The sequence below is a fragment of the Chelonia mydas genome, chromosome 10 (genome assembly GCF_015237465.2).
Source record: "Chelonia mydas isolate rCheMyd1 chromosome 10, rCheMyd1.pri.v2, whole genome shotgun sequence".
NCBI lineage: Eukaryota > Metazoa > Chordata > Testudines > Cheloniidae > Chelonia > Chelonia mydas.
In genome coordinates this window covers 53129292-53147992 of record NC_051250.2, presented here as the reverse complement: position 1 = coordinate 53147992, position 18701 = coordinate 53129292, and the positions used below count along the sequence as shown (strand labels likewise).

The 18701-nt window shown below is 40.4% G+C and overlaps 1 long non-coding RNA gene across 1 annotated transcript in view; it reads right to left on the bottom strand.

Moving 5' to 3' along the window:
* Positions 1-10493: 10493 nt before the first annotated feature.
* Positions 10494-18701, bottom strand: part of LOC122462122 — a 130366-nt gene continuing 122158 nt past the window's right edge. The window contains exons 3-4 of the long non-coding RNA XR_006284479.1: positions 13068-13179; positions 10494-10898 (exon numbers count right to left, since the gene is read on the bottom strand). This is a non-coding gene — a long non-coding RNA (uncharacterized LOC122462122). The remainder of the gene's footprint in view (positions 10899-13067; positions 13180-18701) is intronic.

The window sequence follows — 18701 nt, the reverse complement described above, 5'->3', positions numbered from 1 at the left end:
TGTCATAGGAGGAAGAGTATTATCTATAAATATAATTGTTTAATAAAATACAGTAGTTTTCTACATAAGATGGTCATTCTCAAATGACTACCAAATGGAAATCAAGCTACAGTTCATAGACTACATTAGTATATGTAACATATGTAATATATATAATGTGTGTGTACACATCCAAACGTGCACTTTTCATTCCTATATAGGTGTGTGCATTATATACCTATATACTAACTATATATTTGTGTGTGTGTGTGTGTGTATGTATGCATACAATACACACGCATAGATACTTTTTCTCGAATAACTATAACAATAAACGAACCTTTGAAATACTAGATTGCAAATCAGATTTAAAAACATCTTTAAAGGACTGAATGTTTTTTTAAAGACTAGAAGCATTAGAATTTTGTAATACGAGAGGTAGATCAAAATATTTCCAAACCTTAATATAAAACATTGCATTCTATTTTATCGTTGAGTTAAACCTCTTAAAAGTATTTTAATTACGTCAGCTATTGTTCTTTCATCTATATTAACTAAACATCTTTTTTTTTAAAAAAAACCCTACATTACACACTGTAACATACAGTATTATTCTTTTATCTGTAAATCAACAGATAATTATTTTATACAAAGAAAACTAAGGTAAACTACGTTGAAATCTGGATTTCAGAGTTTCCAATGCTTTTCTTTTTCATTTATTTTTAGGATTTTGCAAGGATTCTACAGAATTATTGAGAATCCATGATTCAAATTCATGAGATAATCAAATAAAACTAGTGTGTTAGCCTTTCAGAGGCGAGACCGTTCAAATAATTTAGTTACATTACAATGAGATACTGAAATACTTATTAAAAAGAAAACAGACATTGTATTCTAATGAACCTACAGGATGCAAGAATACATTGTAAATGATTTTAAAGAGGTATATTTCTATGGGTCTGTAGATGTAGACATTTGAGAGATAGCGACAACCCCATCTCCCTTAAATACATATAGTAAGGTGCTTGAAAAAAGTTTAAGGTTAATGTGGAGTATAATCAATCCAGTTGCGACACTTTTTTCTTTCTTTTTTTTTTAAAGAACGGATCCCACACACAGGAAAAAAAAAGGTGGAAAATACATGAATCATTGGGCTGATTAAAATGCATGAAGCTGCTAAAGCTTGTCAGATGGGGGACAACTGAACTCATTCATCAAGTCCAACTCACGATTATATCAACACGATCAGCTAAAGAAAGCATTCAAAACTTATCACCAGATCAATGGACACAAAACTCGACAAACTTTTCCTAAACAAGCGATGACCTACATTTTCCTACGAGTTCTTTAAAAAAAAATCCAACAGTGTAAAAAAAAAAAAAAAATCGGAGATGAAATCTGAACTCAACTGAGAAGATGGGACTGCATCTAGTTACACTTGCAGGGTAATTTTAAACCATACAGTAGTTACACCTTTAAAAAATGATTCTGTTTTCCATATAATCCCTACTAGAGAAGGAATCTAAAAAAAACCCTTTAAAATCATTTCTTTCTTATGTTATTCAATGCAATTTTTACATCTGTAAACAATCACTACCACAATTTGCCACATGCGCGGTTTTCTTGGCAATATCCAGCACACTCTTTCATATTAAGCTACCAGAAAGAGACCATAATGGGTGCTGATTATTTAAATTTTAATAGGAAACTCACAAGGCATTCTTTTTGCTCTTTCATTGGTAAAGGTTTAGATACTTATCTCAAAGGTATGCCAACAAATAAGCAATTCAGAGCGTCTCTTGAATTTACTGCTTTGTCTTGTTAAATCTCTAATGGCTCAAGTCCAAAGTCAATAAACTCAGATCTAAAATAAAACAGCAAAATATAACGGGGAGGGGGGGAGGAATGAAACACACAACACAGGTTCCCGAGCTGGAATCTTGTTTGGAGACTTTACTCAAGGGTGCTTTGCAATTATTTTTGCCACTGATAAATTTTAAACTAAGCGTATACTTTGATGTAAGGGGCACGGAATTTCAGACAGAAAGCTTTTTTTTGTTTTTTGTGTTCTGTTTTTGTTTTTTTTTTTTTGAGAGAGAGAGAGAGAGAGAGAGAGAGAGAGAGAGAGAGAGAGAGAGAGAGAGAGAGAGTGTATTCCAATTCCAGAGTGTAAGGCAAGCCAGCAAAAACCCTTGCTTCATTTCAATGCATAAGGTCTGGATACATTCTAGGCGGTATATTTCTTATTTTTGTCCGCTGTGAGAGCAGACTCCAACCCAATAGGACCGAGTCACCCTATTGAAAGGAGCCAGGATCCTTCTGACACTAAAGAATATTTATTTTCTTTCCACAGTTTTCAAGTATGGCCTCCGAGCTGTGTCTTGAGCAATCTTGCCAGGTAGCCTGAAAAGAAGCTCACAGCGATCCCTGAGGGGATTTTACAAGCAAAATCTTTTTCTTTTTTTTTTAAGTGCTCCTTAGCACAGATCGGGAACTTTAGATCTTTGTAGATTTCTGTGCAGGATTATCTTTAAATCTCAATATAATCGTCACTTGGTGGATTTAAAAAAAAAAAGGAATCCAGGCTGTGAAGCCTTGGAGAGGCTGTATTTGTTTCTTTTAAACTAACAACAAATTATCTAATTAATATGTTTCAATTATAGCATGAAAAAGAGAGGCTTTGGACCGCCTGCAGTGGGTTTACAATAGCCCCAGAGCCCACGATAGGAATTTACAATAACTTCACATCTGTTTCTTTATTTCCCACTTTTCAAGTCTAAAACTCCTCTCGAGATCACTTCACACCATGGCCCAAGTTATGAAATATGTCCCCCTGCTAAAAAAAAAAAAAAGAGAGAGAGAAAGAAAAAGGACAAAACTTTGCAGATCGAGGCTTCATTTGCAAGCTAGCAAGTGAAAGCCCCATTGAAGAGCATTAAACAAATATATTAGAATTCTGTCACTTTATGCAATTGAGTAGATCAAATAAAGGGTCCCAGGCCACTTCATTCACTCTCATTCACTTGAATAGAAAATGCAAAGAATAGCAAACCTAGACTGGGCCACCGATGTAGATTTAGCCCTTTTTTTTCTAAGGGACAAAAAGGCTGAATTTTCACAAACACATAGCTGACTCGGGAACTAGGAAACCAGCTCTGAAACCCCTTTGGAATTTAAATTCATTTTACCTTCCTCTCTCATTTTTTGGGGGTCTGTTTGCACTACAGTGCAAGCTGCACTGGCACGCCCGGTTTGGGAAAAAGGCTCAGGGTTTACAAGCAGGATTTATCATGCTGAGCTATCATACAGTTTTGGAAATACTACTTGTATTTAAAAGAGGAAGGGATGGGGCTGGGGGTGGGGGGGGGGGAGGGGGAGGGAAGAGAATCAGCTTCTGGTCCAAAGCTGATTACATGCACCCTGAGAAATACAGCAGTTCCATGAGGACATATATTCCATGGGCAATAGTTCAATTCTATAGCTGCAAATCTCAGGACTGCTGTTTTACTTGGCTGAGGATAATTCATCTTGTGTGTGTATTGTATCTATATACATGTATCCAGATGTGTGTCTATAGATGTTCCTTGCCCTTTGGCTAGACTATACTTTATTACCTCACTGCATCTTCATCAAGTTATAACTCAGATTTGGAAACTGTTGCATGAAAGCCACCTAATACGCAAGAAAGCAAGTGAACAAATACTCAAGGGTCCGACTGTGATCTCACTTATTCTGGATCTATAAGAGGGTAACTTATCACTGGCTTTACATTACTCCTGATTCACACCAGTACAACTGGTTTTTAGGTTCACCCACATTATTCATATAGCTGTCCTTGCAGGAGTTTGTAAAGAAAATGTTTGCATTGTTTAGCACACTAGAGAAGCCTGTCCTGAAGCATGCATTACAGTCCATAATTAATTGTTATATGCAACACAGTCTGTGGAAAAAGTACAGCAAACAGCTTAGAATTTAACTGCCTGCAGGTGCATTTTGTTTAACTTGTATGACGGAAGTTTGGATGTTTTTGGTACTATTTTCTGGATTTATATTGGGTTATTTGTGTGTTGGCAGTGTATGTGATTTATTTTATACTTTCTGAACTGTATTCTCTTGTTTCCCTTACACAAAAAGAGGGATGATACCATTAAAAGTCTGATAGAAGATTAAATTAATCTCCAACCAGTATGAGATACAGCTATGTATTTTGAGCTCTTTAAGTTCTAACTAGAAATTCTCTCACTAACGGCCACATCTCCATAAACTCCATTAAGAGGGCCAAAAAAAGGAGGTACTAATATTATTAAACAATATTTCACTCACATTTTGATTTCCTTAGTTGGTACATAATAAAAACTCAGCTAACAAAACAAAACTGCGGCAGTTGCAGTTTTCAGAGGAGTAAAACTCAGACCACACGCAAGAGTCTAAAATCTGATTCTTGGGATTTTGCTTCTTGTTTTGCAGCACAGTTTTCTCTTAAATTTGTTTATTTCCTGCACTGTTTCCTTTGCTGGTAGCTTTACAAACCATTGAGCATGAATGGAATTCTGGTCTGATCTGCAAAATATTGACACCCAAGACCAGATGTTATCTCCTTCTCTCACACCACCTCTATAACACATGCCATTGCCAGAGAACGCTCAAGTGTTTGAAAGATTAACGCATGCCCTCATCTATAGGCACTGCTAAATAAAGGATCTTAATTTTGTGCCATTTAGAAGAGCCTCAGTATTTATTAAATAGTAACTAGAGTATTTTGCATTAATTAGAGCAGCTCCTTAGAGAGACATTACAGCCAAGAATAATTTTACATCACAGGAGAACTGTAAGCACGTTAACCCCCCCGCCCCCCAACTAAAATTGCGACAGACAGCAACAACACTGGTCTTATTTGTAAATATTAACTTACATGCATTTTTTTTCAAATTATGCAATCAAAACCAACCATATTTATATAGGGCTTGATTTTGCATTCTAAGCACTTAGCTTCAACAGAATGTGGGGGCCTTCTCCTGCTCCCAGTGATGGCAGCAACAAGCTCCTAATGTCTTCAATGTGATCAGACCTTTTGCCACTTTATTTTCTAATTAAGATAACAAATTTAGAACCTAACATAATATTAACCTTGGAACTTTGGACCAAAACCTGCTCAGTTGAGCAGCTCCACTGGCATCAAAGGGATTCCTTGTAAGCAAGGTAAGGATCTGGAGCTTTATAATCGCTCAGATGCAAAGCAGTGCATGATAGTACAATTTTGCTAAACAATTTGGCCACTGTAGTGATTCATACAATGTTAGCTGAAACAAACCTTCCTATAGGTAAAACTGGGGGTAAATGTCCAAACTTTGGGTCAGATGCTCCTCTACTTAGAAAAAAGGTGCAAAAAAGCCAAAGAACCTCCAAAATGCACTAGAAAAGTGAGCTTCATGCAAGTTACTCCACAGCACACCATTCAGTCATGAACAAAGGATTGGGCAAAATGGGAAGCATCCCACTACCACACATTGGCAGATTCTGTAGCAAGGAATCATGGCATATGGAAACATTCAGCAAGCTTTTCAGAGAGGTGAAGGTCGCATGCCAACCCCATTTGCTGATGGTACCTGTATCAGAGAGCTGCAAATCCCTCTGTATTTTGACACCTATTTCTGTGGATACCTAGTGAATGCTGGTCAGTGCCGCATTACCTCATAATAAATTACAATTTGGTTTCTTCCTGACTCCTCCCACATTTCTTCCTTTTCTGGCCTTGGAATGCCTGTGATGTTCCTCCTGCGTGGAAAGCACTCCACCTGCATAGAGCCAACAGTTCAGGTTCTATGCGGTGGATAATTGAGGAGTTGGGAGGTGAAATCTACCCCATTCTCTCCTCAGCCTAGGGCCAGTGAACAAAACTACTGCACAGCCCTCAAGAATGTTCCCCGCCCGCCACCCATAGACTGGGCAGCCACAGCCACCTAGGCAGGGTGCTGGAACCAGGGGATCTGCATAAACATGGATCCTGTGGTCTGTCCCTGTGGGTTAGGCTATCTTTGGCCCTTACCACACACCATTATTCAGAGCAGTCCTAAGGCTGCTCTAACATGAAGAAGTTGGGGGACTGGCCTTGCACACAGAGCTTGAGTAGGTAAAAAGGTGAAGTACAAGACGACATTTTTGAGTCCTCCCCACCCCTAACTTGTGTCCTGTTCACTTTGGCCCTAGCCAAGTATCTAACCCTTAACAGTGATTGGGCTGAGGATTTTCTTTCAGGGGAAGGGAGCAGGAGAGGGGTTTTTGGAGGGGATGTTATTTGATTTTTACCTCTGTTGATGAAGACTAACTGTGCGGGCCATGGAATGTGAATATAACAGATGTAAAGGTGCCCACAGCTTGGAACGGGCACTTATTGAAGGTTAGTATATTTAAATAAATTAAACAACTAAATATAACTGGATCCAAGCTTGAGCCAAAGGCATGGCTCTTCCCCATCTCTCTCACATTTTGAGCCATGTCTGGAGCCTCTGGGGAAAGGATTTGTCTGGAATTAACTGGGCATAAGTGGTGCCACCTATTGTAAGCTTAATGGAAGACATGTTACTGTTGTTTTAAACAACAGGGTGTAGCGCTGGCAGACCAGGTACCAGCTCTTTCCTAAGCTTTAGGCCTGAGCTGATCACTGACAGATTCATTGCTGGAAACCAGTCTGTTTCACCTGCACGTTAGTTTGGTTAAGACAGGTATTGGACTTATAACCATGTGTTCAGATATTATGAAATGCTTGTAAATTGCTGCCTGTATTAATCTCACTTATCTCTTTATTACTTGCTCTAGGGTAATATTTAAGTTTTTGCTTTGTAACTATAAATAATGTTTGCTCTGAAACTGGGAACCAAATCAGGAGGGATCATTTCTGCCCATCAAGAAGGCCTAGCAAAACTAAAGGAGCCATTGTGGGACATCACAATACAAAGACTTTGTTAATTGCCCTTTACCCCCATGAAGAGGCTATGTGCAAAAGGGCTCGTCCCATCAGCTTGAATTCTGAAAGAAGGAAAGAAAATTTTCCACATCTTTTGCTGTTTGGACTCTCCCAGGGCCAGAGCTACAAAACAGAAGCAGAGATCCCCAGGGTCAAGCTGGGTTAGCCCTACAAGGCATTCAGAGCTGACAGATTAGTACAACTCTGTCACCTTTTGGAACCATAAACTGTAACTCATTTGTGTTTATATATTTGCCTTCTTTTACCTTGTAATAACTAATTTCTTTTCTTTGTTAATATAGCCTTAGATTGTTTTCTCTAGGATTGACTACAAACTTTGGGACTAGGAGTAACTTGAATATTGTTGTGATGTTTGGTATAAAGCAGCCATCTCTCACTAAGTCCACCTTGCCTGCATGTCAAGATAGACTGGAATGCCCAAGAGAATGGTTTGTGACTCTGTGTTAGATTGCTATAGTGCTTTAACAGTTCACACTTGTTTCTGGGTTGGTGAAATCTAATTATAGAACATGAAACCAGTTTCGGGTCTCTGCCCTGCTTCTTGACAGTAAACCCTGAGGTTGGCACTCACGGCTGTGAGCCACTCCAGAGAGTGTGACACAGGCCATTTTCAGTCATTCAGGAATTGTCACACTTGACCAATAGTTCAAGGAACCCAGTACTCTGTACTGGACAGTGACGGGTTTCATATGCTTTACAGGAAGGTATAAAAAAAAGCCATAATGAATAACGATAGAGAGGAAGAAAGAGCACCAGGTCCACTGTCATCATTTTTAACATGGCTGAGTTCCTCAGCTGGGCAATCAATGGAATATGCTAATATGGTTTCAATACCTGTTGTTACTAAGACCATTCTCAAAGTAGTAAGATAGCTTGGCCTATATTTACTGAGGCATACTTGAAAAAGTTCCATACAATAGATATGGACTTCTGGGGTGAAACACTGGCCCCATTGATACCAAATGGAAAATTCCCTTTGGCCCCATTGAGACCAAGATTTCATCCCTGGAGCTTTTCCAGGATGTTCAAATGGTCTTTCAGACAGATCAGAGACATATCTTTCAATTAACTCAAGAGTCATGAATGGTCACTGAGTATGCTGAAGCAACTGTCACACATATTGCACCTGCAGGTTCTTTTGATGCTCAGATACCAGGGTGATAAGTGACAAAGAAGTGCCTACAAATAATTACTATGAAATTTAGCTTCCAAAAAAGTTCTTCATTTTCTCCTCAACTCCACTGAGATTATCAAATAGACTCAAGCACTAAAACATAATGACAAACTAATTTAAGGGCAACATAATCCAATGTTGCAGGGTGCAGGCCTGCACAGGTCAAGTCAGGAAGGAGAATTTTTCCTTCACGCTCAGCACTGCGTAACTGCATAAATGCAGTTTTGTTCTAGTTGTCGTCCTCAAAAGCATCATTTTTTCACCACCCCTGAAATTTAGAACAACAGAGTTGGTCAACAAGTGGTCTTATTTGGTATGATCAATCTTGTGTTTCTGTAGCTCTCTTAACATTTTACAGGCCGAATCCCAGGAAGAGAAAGAGTAGGAATGCAATACTAGGATTGTCAGGCTGTTTTTCAGCAGGCACGTGCACAGGCTGTCTCAGTGTTGCCAACCCCAAATGTTAAAAACAAACATGAGTCCGGCCCCAGACAATGTTGAGATTAGTTTAAAAATAATTAGGGCTTTAAAAATGATATGTCAGGTTCTTTGCCATCTGGTTTCTGTACCTTTAGTGCATACTTGGGTCAGTTTTTCAAGCATTTCCCTGCAACCATGAGGTCTACAAACTTACTCTTAAAACAAAAAACCCAACCACTCTAAGATTCCTTATGCATCTCCAGGAGCTCTATGTAAAACATCAAATATTGTGAGACTTGCAATAAAAATCACAAGAGCTGGCAATATTGGGGTTGTTTTTCTTCTGAAAACAATGTCTTAGTGATAATGGGCACAATGAAAGCAGGCAGCAGAGGCGGTGACAAGCTCCTAAAGCTGAGGTGGGTTAATAACATTAAACCTGACAATCTTAGACCTGATCCACGCCTGAACTGGATCCTGAAATCCTGGATCCACGCCTGATCCACCTGAAACTTTTGCCGGTAGAGCAATTAGGTCAGGGTGTGTGGTTTTATTCCACATTCTATACTGGCAAGTGCAGGTGCAGTTATACAGGTAGGAAAGTGCTTCTCTGGTATAGCTTGGGGAATTAATATAAACTCTCCTGGCAAAAGCTACGTCTTCACTAGAAGGGTTTGCCTATAGCTGTATAGCTATACTGGCAAACCTTCTCTAGTATAGTGCTGGCCTTAGGGGCAGGAATCACATGGGTCAGTGCAAGCAATCATTTGCAGACAGCATCAGTAATAACAGGCCAGTGAAGGAGTCTCAGGGTAGGCTTCTGAATCAGATACAGTGAGACTGACTATGTCCCATCCCCATTCCACCTCCAGCAGGCAGCTGGAGAGAGAGCTCAGAAACTCCTGTTCTGCCAGGGTAGGGTCAGAGCTGGACAGCACAGCCCAGAAAGTGGGTACGGCCAGTCAGGGAGAGGGCAGAAGCAGACCATGGAGGAAATGAACTTATTCATTGCATTAGCATCCTAGGGAGACCTGGATGGAGCATAAAGCTGCCCTTCTCCTCCTCTGACAGCCCTATCAGAGAAGCAGTATTACCCCCATCTGCTGTCCCCTGGGGTGAATCCCTCCAGTGGCACAGCTGTCTTGCTGCACTTTGCACCTGTGGGGGTTGAATGAAGGCCAATAGCTGTAGACTGCATTGCCTGTAAGATGTTTTATGATATTGAAAATCCCACTGTTGTATATTGGTTTTGACCATGCATGCCTTTATGTATCCATTTTGTCTAGGTATATTCACATCACCAGGCTCTGATGCCACAGCCCTGCTTCTGAGGATTCTTTTTTTTTTAAACCAGAAAACATCCACTATCTTTGCCTGTGTTTTACTAAATCTGTCAGGCCCAAGTTACTCTGAAATGTTTCCATGAATTCGAGATCAGTCATCACAGAGGAATCACCAAAGGCACTTACTGAATGTTCAGATGGAGGCACTCTTGGAAACAGGCCTGGATTAAGGCATAAGATAACTAAGCTAGATCTGAGTGCCTTGCAATATGCGGGGCCTCTAAAAAAAGAAAAACTGACTCCATTTCAAATTTTATCAAAATCGGTTGATAAAGGAGATATGGGGAAAAAGATTCTCTCTAAACAGACATTTTTGTTCAAATATGACAAAAATATACACATCTTGCTACACAAATACCCTTATGCTCCCTTACCCTTCACTAATTGTTCACTATTGACAGGCGGGAGGCCAGGGCTGAGAAAAAAAGATAATTGCACTTGTAAAATTAGTATTTCTGCTATCAGTCTCCTAATGCAGTGTTCTGACCACGCCGTCATAATTTATTTAAATAAATAATCTCACTGCCGATAAAACTTGGGAAAAATGTAGGTTGGAGATGGCAGTGTCATGAAGCAATCCTGCCAAGCTCATACTCGTATGGGACTCTTGCTACAAGTGACATCATGTATAGTGTCCCCCTTGGCTGGTAATAGCCGGAAGGCCACCATCTTTTGTTTACAATCCAGCACACTCAGTTGTATAGTGCCTTCACTTCTGTTTTTCTTCATTTTCTTTATGTATTCATTTTCTATTGTTAGTCATTATGGCGTTTTTATATCTTAAGTGTTAGTGTGTTCTTTCTTCTTTTGATCTGTACATATGTACAGTTGTGTATTTTAGTGCGCACGCCGCTTTCTGCTTTATCCATGCTTCACATGACTGAGTTTGCAGGTGATCGTCTTATGGACTTGGGTCGAGCGGATCTTGAGAAGGATAAATTTGTGTTGGCTTCCCTCTGTCAGTTTCGGGAACCTTCCCAGTAAATATCAGAGAGTGCTGATAAAAGGATAAATGGAAGGTTTTTTAGAGAAGTGAAGGAAGTATATATATCTATACATATATATCAAAATATTCTGAGTGCTTGATGAGCAAGTTATTTCAAACTATGTGCATATATGATGTTTAGGCTATTAAAGCCTATAACATTCATTATATTTGCATGACTATAGGCTAGTTTTTCTCACTTTCTCAATGCCTGAACAGAGATTACCAGTCTATTTTTTCCTGTTAAATTCTCTTTCGCACATACTGACACATAAAGACTCTGTGTCCGAGGTGTTTACTCGAGATTTATTAGTGGTCCCGGGGGAGACAGAGGATAGAGAAGTGAACGTGAAGAGAGATGTCTGCGTAGAAAATGCTGCAAGAAAAGCTATCTGCCCTAAGTATTCTGTGCATTGAGAGTGACAAACTCTGTAGCTTATCATTTGAGGACATCATCAATGACTTTGCTCTCCAAAAATCAAGAAAGAAAATGTTTTAAATTTTGGTGTTAAAATTAATGTGATGTGCAAACAGACATACTGCAGGTTGTACTGCTTCCATTAAGTAAACTGGTCTGTGTAACTAACTGCTTTTGTGTTGCTGTAGATATAAAGTTTTCATATCTACTAATTAAGAAAACATAGATGAAAATGTTAATTTTAAATTATTTTAAAATGCAAACAAGCATATTACAAGACATGTTTTAGTTAGATTATTATTCTATTTTCACAACTTCGCCTTTCTATATATACAAATATAAAGCTTTCATATTTATATATTCCATGTCCTTTCTGTGAAAATTATAAAATTTTTTTTTATGTTATGGGGCCTCTTGACATAGCTTAGGACCTCAGAATGTCATAATCCAGCCCTGCTCAGAAAGCAAAACCAGTTCCGCCTGTGGCAGTCAAACCGTGGTCAGCTTTCTCCAGCTGTGATTTAAGCCTCTGAATTGCACATCACAGAACATTGTTTTCTTCCTAACTGGTCTCAGATATGAATTACAAAACAAAATACATCTCAAAAGTGAAAAAGAACTGGTCTGAGCTCTCAGACTGACTGAACTGTCAGATCAAATGCCCTCCCCAAAACATTTCTGTGGGGGAAAAAAACCCAGGAGACACACATGCCTCTTGATTTGTGTGTTAAGAGCCATACATGGGTCTTAAAGGGCTGTTTTCTTGTTCTCAAAATATTAGAAATCTCTCTGAGGTTCTCTTCTTTTCTGTAAGATCCTATAACATCAGTAGGCCAGCAAATAAGAGAGATTGAAAAAAAAATCCGAGCCTGACTGTGAAACAAAGTAAAGAAACACCTCTCAAGGGAATAGTTAGTTAGGTTAGTGCCAGTAGGTATTCCTTCTCCTCCTCCTAATAGTTAGTTAGGTTAACCTCTTGGGTTAGTGCCAGTAGGTATTCCTCCATTCCTCAGTCCAAATCAGCTCCTCTGCTCCAAGACAATGGGATCAGGCCTTAGTACTTACGGAAGTGGCATGGCTGAGCAGAGGGCACCTACGGAAGGGGATGAGTACTATCTGCTGCACGGTTTCCACTCCAAGCTTTTGGGGATACAGCAGTACATGCTAACATTTCTCCTGTCCAAAGGCTTCCTTTTCTGCTTTGGGAACACCCCTAGGGGTTGTTGGCAAAGTGTGACACTTCCAGGGATACCCAGAGTTGTGCGGCACCTCTACTACCTGTCCTTAGCATGAGGAAGCCTAGTCTGTGTGTCTGCCGTAGGTCAGCTCACCAACTCCACAGCCAACGCTAGCACTCCCCTCTGGGCCTATGCAGGCCCTGTGCTCTCTCTACAGGTTAGCAATAGGCAAACTCCAACCCCTGAGCCCTCTGAGTGTCTTCCTGGAGTGTCCAGCTCATTCTACTGGACACCTGCTGCATTCACAGATTCTCTGCTTCCAAAGAAGCAGTACACTCAAGCTCACCAATCACACCTCAGATCACTGCTCTGCTGAACACACCACTTAGGAATGTTTATAGTGAAAACAAATAAAAGTTTATTTTGCAAAGTATAGAGATTCACGTGATAGCGAGTAGAAGGACTGAAAACCAATGGTTACATATAAAATAGAATCATAACATGCATTCTAGAAACTAGACACTTTCATGTCTGACAGAGCAATGCTCAGCCAAAGTCCTTCCAGAGTTTTACAGCCAGGCTTACCTGTGATCTTCCATTCATAAGGCAAGTCACGCTGTCAGCTTGCCTCCTTGGTAAAAGATCTCGGGTTTGTCTTGGCACCCTTAGATATACTCAGATGGTCCTTTGTTCTTTTCTGTAAACAGGATACCCCCCCAATTACTTTTTTCCCCCTGGCTTCCGTCTTTTGTCAATTTCACAATCTTTTTATTAGCATCAGGCTTAGTATGCAAATACACCGCCATTGTGAAGTAGACAATTTTCAATGACCAGATAGGGAGATATATGTCTGCTACCCCCTGCCTGACAGGAACCTGTCTGAGACATGGCATCTCCAGTGTGTCTTAAGAACAATTTTCAGTCTAGTCACAACTCCTTTAATATTATCCGTACGTACACTTGGCAATGATTATGACAACCAGTATGCTACTGGCTCCTGTAGAAATCCCACATCATTCTCTGGTGAGCTGTTATGCATATGTCTCACCTAGGGGATCACTGTAAAATTCTCTGCACCCTCTGTGCACTCTGCCAGTTGGCACCAAGAGGTTCCTGGGTCACAGCCAGTCATGAGGCAAGGGGGTCCTACCAAGGTGTGCAAAAGCTCCAGCCCATGATGGTGTCTGAGACCTGTGGGATTTCCCTGGCGATCTCAGGACACCTGAGGTCAAAGTCCCCTGCCTCTTATCTGGAAGGGGAGGGGCAAACTATGCAAACCCACCTCTTCCAATAGGAAGACTGAAAGGTAACTGACCTGAAACTTTGTTTCCTAGAAAGAAAACATATGGACCAGGAAACTAATCTGGGCCATGGAGCACTCTCCACTCTTCATGTCACATTCTGCCATAGTATCTACACTGCATACACTTTCTTTGCTTTCTGTTGTAGAATGAGGAATTCTTGCTCCTAATGAATCTTCTTTCATTCTTCCTGAACTGACTCACCCTCCAAAAGGTCCGCATGGTCAGAGCTGCCTGTTGCTGACGCACATTGATTGTGTGGTAGCGACTCCCCAAAACGGCCATTTTGACCAGAAATAGGTGGGTTGAGCAAACAGTAAACTGCTTAGCAAAACATTCAAGTCCTTCATAAGCTCCTACCTTGACCAAGAGAATGTGGGTTGTTTGAAGTCATGCAGGACGAGACTGTCAAACTGAGGTGCATGTATACTGTTGCACACTGCGAAATTACACATGCAAATATCCAATACATGCACACAGAGTGGCATGCACATAACTTAGTCACAAGCATCTGGGCTTGAAAAGTGTGGCCTTAAAATGTATCCTTTTTGTGCTTGTTTATTTTCCAAATAAACTTGCACTTTTGAGTCCCCTTAGATGATTCTGATCTCTAGGCAAGGGTGATGTCGACCTACATGTACTTTGGAAATCTCCAAGCTATTGCCAATACAAAGTTGTCAACTGTAGATATGATTTGACTGTGTATAATAAATGACAGACTTTTCTTAGCTGCTGTAACCTCATCTTTTGCTTGTTAAATTCATTGTGTAATGGTTTGTACCCAATGTTGGAAATCAACTGTCACAATATTGCTATAAAGGTTCTTTTCAAAGTACTGCAGCTGAAGTCTGACATACTGAAGACATCAAATTCTGTTATCATGAGATCTTTCATTGTCTTCAATGGGAACAGTATTAGGTCTTAATTTTGTAAGTTCAAAGGTTCCGTTAACTGAGATAAAGTTAAATAAGCATCTCCGGTGGGAGCTTCAAAACTGTTTTAACTCTGCACTCTCATTTAAGTTAATGGTAAAACTCCCATTGATTTCAGTGGGAGCAGAGTTAGCTAACAAGGAGAACTACTGACCAACCCCACCCCGAACTTTTTAGTGGTTTAATTCTAACAAACATTCAAACTTTCTAACATCTGACTATTACCAAGCCTAAGGCTTGCCTAGCACATATTCAAACGGAGCCTGGGTGGATTTATCAATCTCATTGCTACCTTTTAGCCACTCTTGTAAGCCTATGCTTAGGAAAAACAGACTTTTTTTTTTTTGGATGCATTGCAGTGGTGTGATTTTTTTAAAATGTTTTGTTTCTCTGGCTCATTCTGTGTCATAACTGCTTTGGATTCCCTGTTATAATAATAGCACATTAATAATACATCTCACAAGGAAGCACAGAATGAATTTTCATTAGTGCTAACAACTTGGCTATAGTCTTACAATGTGAAAATACCATAAGTGAAGGGTGACTTTGATGCCAAATCTTCGGCTTACTACATATGAAATCATTTCCTTCAAAGACACCGTCAAAGTTCCATTAGTTAGTGATAAATCAAACATACTAAAATGATGCAGCAAATCATCTCCTCCCTTTTGTGCACATGCAATCTCTTTGGGACTGGCCTATTTACAACTGCTATGATGTTTCACAGGCTTTGAGAAGAACATGGAATCCCCCCCCCCCCCCAAAAAAAAACCCCAAAGTGTTCAGAGCTTTTTGGGGGGGGGGGGGTTATGTTTTAGTTACTCTTTGCCAACATTTTTCATCTCAAGCTCTTCATCTATTTTTCTTTTTATCTAAATTTAGACAGAGCTCTTCAAGATCTAGCTGGTAACAAAGAAACAGCTTTAACTCCTATAAGATTCCTCATGGGTTATGGCAAGTCATTTAACATGAAGCTGGGCTTTTGTGTAAAACCAAGTCCTTATCTCCCACCCCCCCCCACCCCCAAATCATCCTGTCTTTGCACATCCATAGCTACTGCAGACTTTGTAAGTCCAACAGACTGTAGCTTTGCCCATACTCCTAAATTCCCTTGTTCGGAGGAAAGTCACTCATTTTAATCCCACACAAATTTGCTGTCCTCTCACTTTTATCATTGAAAATGGTTTACATCAGAGAGAGTCATGAAACTGAGAGCTTGTCTACATGAGTTATTGTGCTGCAAGCCAGGGAGTCCATCTACAGCACACCAGCTGGCCACGGAGTAACATCCCATGTGCATACTGCTGCAGCACAGCGAAAGTCCTAGAAGCCACACTTTGGGACTTTGGCTGCCCCTGTTCCGCAAGCTGGTGCATAACTTGTGGTGTTGATAGGCCCCGAGTGTCACAGGATAAGGTGGCCCTTTAAGAGAGCTGGGCTCAGCCCTCATCTGTGACTAATTAGTTGCTTCCTCGCTGGTGAGATAAAGGCCAACACTACTTATTGGGGAGAGCTGCATGGTATTAGAGACTCTCACAAGAGGCCCTGGCTTTTTCCAAGGGGTACAGTTGGTGTTCAAAAACAAACACAGCTCAAATCAATCAAGAAAGGTAAGCCAGGATAAAGCCTTTGCCTTAGAAGATTTGGCTGGAGATACCTGCTGTGTAGGCAGCAGAAGCCCTCTGAGGCTTACCTGTCTTGATCGATTTTGAACCGTGTGTGTGTTAGAACTCTAAATGCATCTGTTGGAGAAAGGAAAGCAATACTGCATGATGACTTGGCCAGCTGGCTTACACAAGGGGGAGAACCTACGGCAGAGGAAGGGTCTGAGGAGATCTTGTTACACCGCAGTTACAGAAAGTGTTATTTACACAAGAGGAATGAATCCCACAGGAGTTTAAGATTCACATGTGAATATTTTTTGTCTCCCTTATTTTGGTCTTTGTCACACAGGCCTTGTCTACACTACTGTGGTAAGTCAACCTAAGTTACGCTTCTCCATCTATGTGAATAATGTAACTGGATGCGACATAGCTTAGGTTGACTTACTGCGGTGTCTACAGGAGATGCTCTCCCATAGACTTACCTTGCTCTTCTCGTTCCGGTGGAGTACCGCAGTCGACCGGAGAGCACTCTGTGGTCTCTTTAGTGGGTCTTCATCAGATCCACTAAATGGACCCCCCACTGCATCAATAACAGCAACACTGATCTGCGGTAAGTGTAGACATGCCCACAGAGTGTCCTACATTCAGCCCTTGGAAAGTTGAGAATATTCAGATAAACAGGAGAGAAAGGATGAGAGCTTAACAACTGGTGCACAAGTAACCACTTAGTCAGTATGTGTTACACCTCCCCCTCTGTGCCTGATCCACAAAGGATCGGACTCTGTTGCAGCTTCCAGCTACGGAGGATAGCTCTTTAGTTCAAGCTGTATAGACTTGTGCTTTTAGTTCAGGAGGTCCCAAGTTCAATCCCAGGCGCTGGCCAACTGGCAGCCACCACCCAAGGATTCCCTGTGGTCACAGTGAATCACATGATAAATAGGAATGAACTTTGCACGGGTGCACAGGAAGATGCGTGATTGTTCCACATCCATGTAAAATACACTATGAGACCCGTTTATCCAGCAGTCAGAAAAAGAGGTTTCAAAAGATTAAATCTGTCTGCAAAACTAGGTGGATTTTTCACAAAGGAAAGTGTGGGGGGAAATCCTCTTCAACTAGTTCAATGTGATATAAGAGAATCATAACCAAAGTCTTTGGAATTGATTCTAAAGTGTCTAAGACGCAAATGTTCTGAATATTTATGACACCAAATATTAGTTATATTTGATGTCTAACGAAGACTCGTGTGTTTCAGTGGAAAGAGCTTTCTTGTTTTGTCATGAATATAGATCTAGCCTTATTAATAAAACAAAATATCATGAAGGAAAACAAAATAGAGACAGAAGGTCCTGCTATTTCTTTTAGGGTTTATGTTCTGCCATCTTATGTATTTATTATTGATGCTCTTCCCTTAAATTATGAGCTTTGGAAAAGAGAAGGAAAAAAACTTGTGTCAAGTTTAAACTGAGTACAAATAAGAGATGTTTGAAGCTGGATTGCCTGTTTTAGTACTTCTCTAGATATGAAAAAGAAAACCCAACAAATTAAGCTACTATACAACACATCTTAGGATCATATACATACTTGATTCATGTGTACAACTTCCAGGGTATGACTCTTAATATGGGTGGGTCCTGTTTATTCCACAATGTGTGGCTGAAGAATTCCAAAGGGCATCTACCACTTGGCAACCCTTTGCCACAGAACTATGCTCCAGAATCTAAGATTTCTCTCCTTTTCCCTGCCCCCAGCTAACTTATGTTTCTAGAGATCATGGTTACAAAAAAGGATGGTGCAGCAGGTAAGGTGCCACAGACCTCCTGTGTGACCTTGTGCCTCAGTTCCCCATCTGAAAAATAGTTGTACTTCCCTACCTCACAGGGTTGTTGTGAGGACAAATGCATTAAAGACTGTGAAGTGCTCAGACACTACAGTAATGTGGGCCATATAAATATCTACAATTACAAAGATAACTTCTTGCAAATGTGAACCCAAGGCTGTAAGCAGCCTGAAACAATAGCATAGAATCATAGGATCGGAAGGGACATTGAGAGGCCATCTAGTCCACCCCCTGCACTCAAGGCAGGTCTAAGTATTATCTAGACCATCCCTGGTGTTTGTTTAACCTGCTCTTAGAAATATTCAATGACAGGGATTCCACAGCCTTCCAATTTATTCCAGTGCTTAACTACCCTGACAGGAAGTTTTTCCTAATGTCCAACTTAAACCTCCCTTTCTGCAATTTAAGACCATTGCTTCTTGTCCTTGTCCTCAGGAGTTAATGAAAACAATTTTTCCCCCTCCTCCTTGTAACAACCTTTTACGTACTTGAAAACTGTTATGTCCCCTCTCAGTCTTCTCTTCTCCAGACTAAACAAACCC